A 9143-nucleotide genomic window follows, 5' to 3' on the forward strand; every position below is an offset into this window, starting at 1 on the left:
AGCCAATATTTTAGAGCTCCCCCTACATTTCACAAAGCAGTCTTTCAGGGGAGCCAATGTCCTTCTTAGGGGAGCTCAGCTCCCCTTAGCTCCCCCCCAATTCGACCACTGTGCGTGTGCGTGTGCGTGTGCGTGTGTGTGTGTGTGTGTGTGTGGCATTTCTGGGGGTCCCGCCTGTTCCGAGTTCTCACATTCCCTGTGTGTTTTAGGGATCTGCGGTCGGTCCGCTGTTCTGGACACACTGGCTAGTGGCTAGTAGAGTGGCTGAGGTGGCTAGTGGAGGCTGAGAGAGTCCCTTTTTTGAGAAGAAGTTTTGAAAGAAAATGATTTGTAAAGGGGTGGAGTGTTCTAACAATATAAAGATATCTGATTGTTCGACTGAGAGCTACAATTGCATCAACAAAGAGGCATTTCAATGCACTTCCGCCAGATAGAAGTCTCTGAACGCAAAACAGCTCAATAACGTCTTCAAACCCACGCACAAAGCAGCCTTTTTGAACAAGCCTCCTTTCAATGATGGCCACAGCGGTCAAAGCCCTAACTTGATTAGCGGGATAAACATCGGCGCAAAAGCATTAGTGAGGTATGGTCAAATGGTGACCTCACTGATAATGCACACACACACTTAGCAAGCACTAAAACTAAGCCCGGCGTGGGCAGCTGCCAAGGCCAATCAAAGCCCTCTGTACATCCTGCAGAGCAGCTGTCTCATCCAATCACAGCTGCACGTGTGTCATCTGCCTTTCAGTTGGAAGTCAAGTTCAGAATAGAACAGTTTGAACCCTATGGCACGGCGCTCTGCGGCCGCATGTGGCCTCTCTTCGGGGGACTGTGGGGACGGTGTCTCCTCAGGGGACTGTGTCTCCTCGGGGGACTGTGGAGGATGGTGTTTCCTCAGGGGACTGTGGGGACGGTGTCTCCTCGGGGGACTGTGGAGGATGGTGTTTCCTCGGGGGACTGTGGGGACTGTGTCTCCTCGGGGGACTGTGGAGGATGGTGTTTCCTCGGGGGACTGTGGGGACGGTGTCTCCTCGGGGGACTGTGGAGGATGGTGTTTCATCAGGGGACTGTGGGGACGGTGTCTCCTCGGGGGACTGTGGAGGATGGTGTTTCCTCGGGGGACTGTGGGGACTGTGTCTCCTCGGGGGACTGTGGGGATGGTGTCTCCTCGGGGGACTGTGGAGGATGGTGTTTCATCAGGGGACTGTGGGGACGGTGTTTCATCAGGGGACTGTGGGGACGGTGTCTCCTCGGGGGACTGTGGGGACGGTGTCTCCTCAGGGGACTGTGGGGACGGTGTTTCATCAGGGGACTGTGGGGACGGTGTCTCCTCGGGGGACTGTGGAGGATGGTGTTTCCTCGGGGGACTGTGGGGACTGTGTCTCCTCGGGGGACTGTGGGGATGGTGTCTCCTCGGGGGACTGTGGAGGATGGTGTTTCATCAGGGGACTGTGGGGACGGTGTCTCCTCAGCGGACTGTGGGGACGGTGTCTCCTCGGGGGATTGTGAGGACGGTGTCTCCTCAGGGGACTGTGGGGAGGGTGTCTCCTCAGGGGACTGTGGGGACGGTGTCTCCTCAGGGGACTGTGGGGAGGGTGTCTCCTCGGGGGACTGTGGGGAGGGTGTCTCCTCGGGGGACTGTGGGGAGGGTGTCTCCTCGGGGGACTGTGGGGACAGTGTCTCCTCAGGGGACTGTGGGGAGGGTGTCTCCTCGGGGGACTGTGGGGACAGTGTCTCCTCGGGGGACTGTGGGGAGGGTGTCTCCTCAGGGGACTGTGAGGACGGTGTCTCCTCAGGGGACTGTGAGGACGGTGTCTCCTCAGGGGACTGTGGGGAGGGTGTCTCCTCAGGGGACTGTGGGGACAGTGTCTCCTCGGGGGACTGTGAGGACAGTGTCTCCTCAGGGGACTGTGAGGACAGTGTCTCCTCGGGGGACTGTGGGGACAGTGTCTCCTCGGGGGACTGTGAGGACAGTGTCTCCTCAGGGGACTGTGGGGACGGTGTCTCCTCGGGGGACTGTGGAGGACGGTGTCTCCTCGGGGGACTGTGGGGACGGTGTCTTTCCCACTTTGAAGGTGATTCTGCCATCTTCTATTTAATTTGATATCACGTAAGATTAAAAATAGAAATGAAAGTAAACTAGATGAAGAGAAAAGGGGATGCAGCATCATGACAAACATCAAAGTTGCAGAAAGACTTTGTATGTTGAAGTACAAGTATTTGAACAAAAACAAAGCATACAACGCTCTTTACTTGTAATTATCACAGAAAGTGTGGACTAACTCTCTTACAGCCCCTCTTGCTCTAATAGCAGGTCGGTCTAGTCGCCTTCCCAGCAGGCGCTGGACCATTTTACCCACCATTACATCCCCTAATAAGCCATCAAAGTCCTATCAGCACACACAGGGACCTGGGCAGACTCAGGCGACCTCAGGTGACCCCTGCGCGGGTCACTTCCTGTGCCCAGAGGGCGCCTCGGGGGTCTCGATGAGCCAAAGGTCACGACAGAGGGGGGAAACAGAGGGGACTATGGGAAAAGGTTTGTTCAAAGATGGAAGTTACCCCCCCCACACACACACACACACACACACACAACTCAGTCCAGATTACCTAAGGATCAACTGAGGTGTGAGTGTGTAGTGGAGAGAGGGGGAGAGAGACAGACAGCGAGAGGGAGAGAGCGGCATAGTGAGAGAGAGAGGGAGAGGGAGAGAGAGAAGCTCTGTTTCCCTTCTGAACACAGTGTGTCTGTGGTGAAGTCAGCTGGTGACAGCTGAACGCTCCCAATCTGTACACCTCAGCCAGCACTGCTACACATGCTTCATGAAAAGGCTGATTCATGCATTCATTCTAGCAGTCTAGAGTGATTCACAGCACACACACACGCACGCACACGCACACACACACACACACACACACACACACACACACACACACGCACACACACACGCACACGCACACACACACACACACACGCACACACACACACACACACACACACACACGCACACACACACACACACACACACACAGGCTACACAAACAAATTTGGACCCCAAGCGGGGGCCGTGGGGTCTTCACACAATCACCTTTTCTTCTTTGTTGGTAGGGAGGAAAAACAGCGGTGCGACACGGCGGCTTCCCTGCCCATGTGGAACGACTCACGGGAGATTACGGCGCGCGGCGCGGCCCGGGGCCGAACAAGGGCGCAGCTGTTGAACAGGAAGTCACCTCCGGGCGCGCAGGCCCCAGCGCCCTGCCTGCTCGACGCCCCGCACCACGGCAGACGGGCTGGAGGAGGAAAGTCAGAACTGACACCGATACAACAAAGTCTCCGGTGCTTAAGAAAGCTCCCTGTGTCCTCGGAGAGCACGCAGACCGCAGGAGACAGGGAGGGAGATGGTGGACGGAGAGTGGTGGGAGTCAGACATGGGGAGAGAGAGAAGGAGGGAGAGGGTGCATGGAGAGTGGTGGGAGACAGACATGGATCAGAGAGGGGGAGAGGGAGGGAGGAGAGGGAGGGGGTGTATATATGTTTGGGATTGAAGAGAAAATCTATGTGTTTAGAGCGAGAGTTGAAATTTCTGGATGTGAGAGATTTCGTATGAAGCCACCGCACGCCGTGCGGCGCACGGGGAGCGGATTTACGAGTTTACAAGGAGGTGTTTAATATTTGGCCGAGGAGGTTCAATGCGTCTCTCCGCGGAACCGCCGGGGGAAATCAAAACGCTACAACTGATAAAAGTGTGAGAAAGTCTCCCACCACAGCTGCAGCTCCTTTGAACTGCCCCGCCTCCCGCCTCAGCTGCCCCGCCTCCCGCCTCAGCTGCTCCGCCTCCCGCCTCAGCTGCGGCGCGACACACATCTGACAGAGGAATTGCGAGGCAAATGTTGCAAACAGCCTTTGGAAAAGGGGCCTTTTTTTCACCCAGATTGCACAGCGTTCCGCGCACAGCTGAGCCAAACGCCTTCTTCTGACACGACGCCTTTGATGCCGCCTGAGACGCGCCGCCCACGCAAATGCAGAGCCAAGGAAGAAGAAGAGAGAGAGAGAGAGAGAGAGAGAGAGAGAGAGAGAGAGAGAGCGATGGAGAGACAGAGGCACATAGAGAGAGAACACAAGCTCTGCCCGTCGCAGAGAGAAACACTCTCAGTCACCCAGTCATTAGCATTGCAGATGCTAGCGATAGGGCGCGTGAATAGGCCTCATGCATCGCGGGTTTGAATCCAGGCATTGTCCGGCGAGCGGTGCGGCGCGGCCGTCTTACTGTACTGCTGTGGTGTGGGAGCGGGAGTCGGGACCCGGGTGCTTTTTTTGCGAGTGGAATTCTCTGTGTGTGTGTGTGTGGGATTCAAGGCTTCCCTCTTATCACAGCCAAATGTCAAAGTGAGGATGTAGCGGCGCGGAAACAGAATAAAGCATAGCAGGAATACTTCTCAGGCTATGTCAGCCGCATACTTCACATTCAGCGGGGCAGGCTCTCATGCAGGCGCGCGATCATTCCAGCCTCCAGGAGCCTCAGCTGTTAGGATAGACGGGAAATATGGAAATATAGATCAAAACAACCGGCTCTCTCGCTCATAATACTGCATAATTACACGCACACACTCATCAGGGGGCAGTGGCGGCCCGATGGTTAGAGAAGCAAGCTTGTAACCGGAAGGTCGTCGGTTCAATCCCCGGGACCGGCCGGATAAATCTGGGTGGGGAAAGTGGAAAAAGCAGTGCTTACTCGCCCTCCCTCATTAGCACCACTGAGGTGCCCTTGAGCAAGGCCCTCAACCCCAACTGCTCCAGTGTGGCTGATCAGTGGCCAGCAGATGAGACTGTGGTTGTACTGGTCAGCTTCCAGGTGTGAATGTGTGTGTGAATGTGAACAGGGCGCTCCTGAATAACACGATTTCAGACGGACAAGCCCGTCTTTTATTGTCACACGATTACAATCAACACATGCACGGAGGGCCACAACACACTCATGCTGACGGTGGCCGGTGAAAATTGTCCTCTGCATTTAACCCATCCTGGCTTTGTCCTTTCCTCCGGGGGGCAGGCCAGGAGCAGTGGTCGCTTTCTCGTACAGCGCCCGGGGACCAACTTCGGATGTTGTCGTCACTGGTCGGAGGACGATGACGATCTGATCTTCTGCATGTTTTTTTTTAATGGGGGGGGGGGTTATATACGGAGGAACCCCCCTGGGGGAGCACGGGGAGAACATGCAAACTCCACACAGACAGAAAGGCCCTTAGGCACTGAAGATATGGGGGGGAACACAACCACAGCGCCCACAGTGTCCCAGGCGAGAATCGAACTCAGGACCTTCTGACTGCGAGGCGACAGCTCTACCACTGAGCCACCGTGGTGAGCATTGCTGAGACCCCCCCCCCCCCCCCCCCCTGAAAAAAAAGATCATGCTAACACGTTTACAAGGAGCCTTTTATTGCGCTAATAATAATCAGAATAGTAGCTCAAACGCGTCATGCAACCTTCTTCTGATCACAAACCCGGATACTGGCGGACACACTTCTAATCAATTGTGGCGTTTACACGAGGTGTCTGGCTCTGATGACGGGGCAGAAGGTGAGGAAAGCCCCTGCAGGCCGCTGACAGCATCGGCCTCCTTTGTAGAAGGCCTGCGATCTCCGGCCACCTCGGCGGCCTTCCGTCCGGCGTGATCAAATACAGCCAAACGACGTTAGCTCAGTTAGCTCTGCCCCGACCGCAACCTGCACTCCCTACCTGACCCCTATTAACCCAGCACGTCTGGCCGCTGCACGCTCTGTTTGAAGTGTGTGTGACTGCGCGTGCGTGTGTGTGTGTGCGTGTGCGACTGCTCGTGCGTGTGTGTGCGTGTGCGTGCGTGTGTGTGTCACCATCGCCTCCGGCTCTGTGACAGATGACCCGCCCGACCTTGTCCTTCAGAGGCCGCAGGATCGATGACTACAAGGGCTGAGGTCCAAAGCGAGCGGCCTCCCGTCGTCATCAAACGAGCCGAGGAGGATGACTCTGTGTGTGTGTGTGTGTGTGTGTGTGTGTGTGTGTTTGTGTGTGTGTGTGTTTGTGTGTGTGTCTGATTAGCATTAAACATGTCTATTGATCAGCGTTTGCGCTGTGGATTCCCTGGTGCACGCCGCTGTGTTTAAACACATGGCACCTTAATCCATCGGCGCATAGTAAACACCATCTAACAAAGCATGGGCGTTTACCTTCTAGGCGAGCTGCTGCTCTTCTCCACAGCCAACGACTGAGCCGGTTGTGTAGGTGTGAAAATGCCTTGCTCAACAGCACTTCAACAGGATGTTGTTGTTCATGGACCCATTGGTTGTTGCATGGATTCAACCTGTGACCTTTAAGTCATGCATGTTCTATATAGTCTCTCTAGCCACAGTGGTTCCCAACCTTTTTTGTCTTATGTAGGCTACCCTTTGTTAATACATTGTAATCGCCAATCTTTCCTGCACGCTTCTCAAGTACCCCTAGGGGTACGGGTACCCCTGGTTGGGAATCACTGCTCTAGACCACCCTGCTGCTGTACAGAGCCATGCCAAAGTTATTATGTAATGGGAACTTTCTAGCTGTTCTCCTGCAATATATCAAATAATCGCATGAATTAAGAGACTATTTTAAGTTTGAAAAAGAGCAGAAAATATTAATGCGTCCGGGCAACGCCGAGCGCCGCCAGATCGCCACATGACAGTAAAAATGTCATCTCCGCCCTTAAGAATGGCTCACCCTGTTACTTTTCTCTTCTTCCATTCACCTCAAATATGTCCTGTAAATAGGACAGTCATGGCAGCTCCCTGGGAGCATGGTGGAGATGCATAACTTGAGGCGAAGGCGTGTGTATTTTCCATCCTCGCACAGCATGAAGGCAGATTCGCATTCACGTCTCGCGGCGATCCGTCAAGAGGGGAGAGCGAGCCGCAAGCGCACGCTGACACACCAGCACAGGGGCTCCATTCTCCACCACTCTTTCTCAACCTAGATGAGTCACAGAGTAACTGGCACCGGTTGAAACGAGCACGTCGGCCCTTTGGTTCCTTGCGGCCGGGGCTGAGGATATAATAAGAGAGCTGGGAGAAATCAGGGGCCTTTCTACTGCTAACCTCCACACAGATATGCTCCATACACAGACAGCACTATGATCAGCCTTGTGTTTAAGTCAGATTACACGCTACAATTAAAGGAGGCATCAGCGGGCCTCACTTTATGGGAAGCCGCCACAGCGAGCCCAGGGCTGCTAGAGCGAGCGTTTGGGAGCGTTTGGGAGCGTTTGGGAGAGAAAAGGCCGTGTTTGTGGAACGCTGAGGCAGACTCGCTGTCCTGCTGCTGCTGCTGCTGGAACGCTTGAGTCATGAGCTTATGCTAAACATGGGTGGGGATGCATAAACATGGGCCTTCTACTGTACACAGAGAAATATATTCATATCCCGCAGGGGAAGAAATCCACAGAAAGTATTCATACACATTTTCTACACTGAAAATAGGCAAACAGTGGACTGAGTCATATCCAAAGTATGCCGCTTGCAGCCATTTGCGTGACCTTTTACATCAATGTAGAGGACTTCTAGGTCGGCTGCAGCTTCTGCAGATCAGGGAAATGACTCGGTTATCAATCATGTAATTATGTGTTATTGGACAATCGACGGCTGAGTCAATTAGAGAGTGGAAACAGATTAAGGGTAGGAGACCTGTTAACACTCAGACCTCCTTTGCCTAGTCAGTGACTTTGATACACAACACACACGCACACACACACACACACACGTGCCCACACGCACACGTAGTCACACATGCATAAGAGTCACAATTCTTCTGTTATAAAACCAACGACAGCTGGATCAAGATGAAGTCAATAGCAAATGAATAAATGAATAAACAAATGTGTAAATGAAGAAGCCAGCAGACAAGTGAATGCATAATTGTGAAAGGCCTTCTGTGCGCCTCCTCCGCGCCGCACACAGGAGCGGGTGTGTGCGCCTCCTCCCCGCCCGCACACAGGAGCGGGTGTGTGTGGTATTGACGAGGGGCCAATAGGGAAATCAGTGGAGACGCTTTAAATGCCTTAATGCAGTCAAATTGTTTTCAGATTTCCCATTGATGGACAGTTTCCTTTCAACCGTTTAAATACCTCCACAGTCCACACACACACACACAGCCTCCTCCACAGCACCGGTCAGTTGCTCCGAGTCTGGACATCGTTACGGTGCTCTTTGCCCGACCCTTGCCCCCTGACCTGTGATCCTGAAGTGGTGCTGCATCGTGAGCCGCGGAGGCCAGCCGGGGGCAGGATGGAGGACTAATCTGGAGCAGGAAGTGGCGGCCGGAAGAGAGAAGAAGAGAGACAGCTCCGCGGAGGGGTGTGCGGCGGCTGATTGATATGAATCCAAATAAACCAATACAGATCAAAGGCACAGATAAGCCTTGAGAAAGCCTTGGTACCTCTGTTTTGCCTCTCTCTCTCTCTCTCTCTCTCTCTCTCACTGGCCAGGAGAAACAGAAGTCAGGAGGTGTGAGGGACGTCCCAAACACCAGCGGCATCCGGTTTCTGTTGGAGCTCGAGCTTCACACCCGATTAGTTTTGGGACGTGAACAGATGAGCGCGGATGACATGAGAGGGAAGACAGATGAGATGTGAAAGGAGGAGATAAGAGAGTAAAAGGGAGAGGAGGGGAGGAGATGGGGAGAAGAGAGGGGGGGGGGGGGGTGAGGGGAGGAGGAGATGAGGAGAGGAGAGGAGGAGAGAGAGGAGGAGAGAGGAGCGAGGGCAGGAGGGAGAGAGGATGAGAGAGAACAGGGGAGAGGAGAGGGTGAGAGGATGAGAGAGAGGACGGGAGAGGAGAGGAGGAGAAGGGGAGAGGAGAAGAGAGGATGAGAGAGAGGAGGGGAGAGGAGAAGAGAGGAGAGGAGAGGAGAGGAGAGGAGAGGAGAGGAGAGGAGAGGAGAGGAGAGGAGAGGAGAGGAGAAGAGAGGATGAGAGAGAACAGGGGAGAGGAGAGGGTGAGAGGATGAGAGAGAGGACGGGAGAGGAGAGGAGGAGAAGGGGAGAGGAGAAGAGAGGATGAGAGAGAGGAGGGGAGAGGAGAGGAGAGGAGAAGAGAGGATGAGAGAGAGGAGAGGAGAGGAGAGGAGAGGAGAGGAGAGG

Source organism: Poromitra crassiceps (assembly GCF_964638095.1).
Source record: "Poromitra crassiceps genome assembly, chromosome: 9".
NCBI lineage: Eukaryota > Metazoa > Chordata > Actinopteri > Beryciformes > Melamphaidae > Poromitra > Poromitra crassiceps.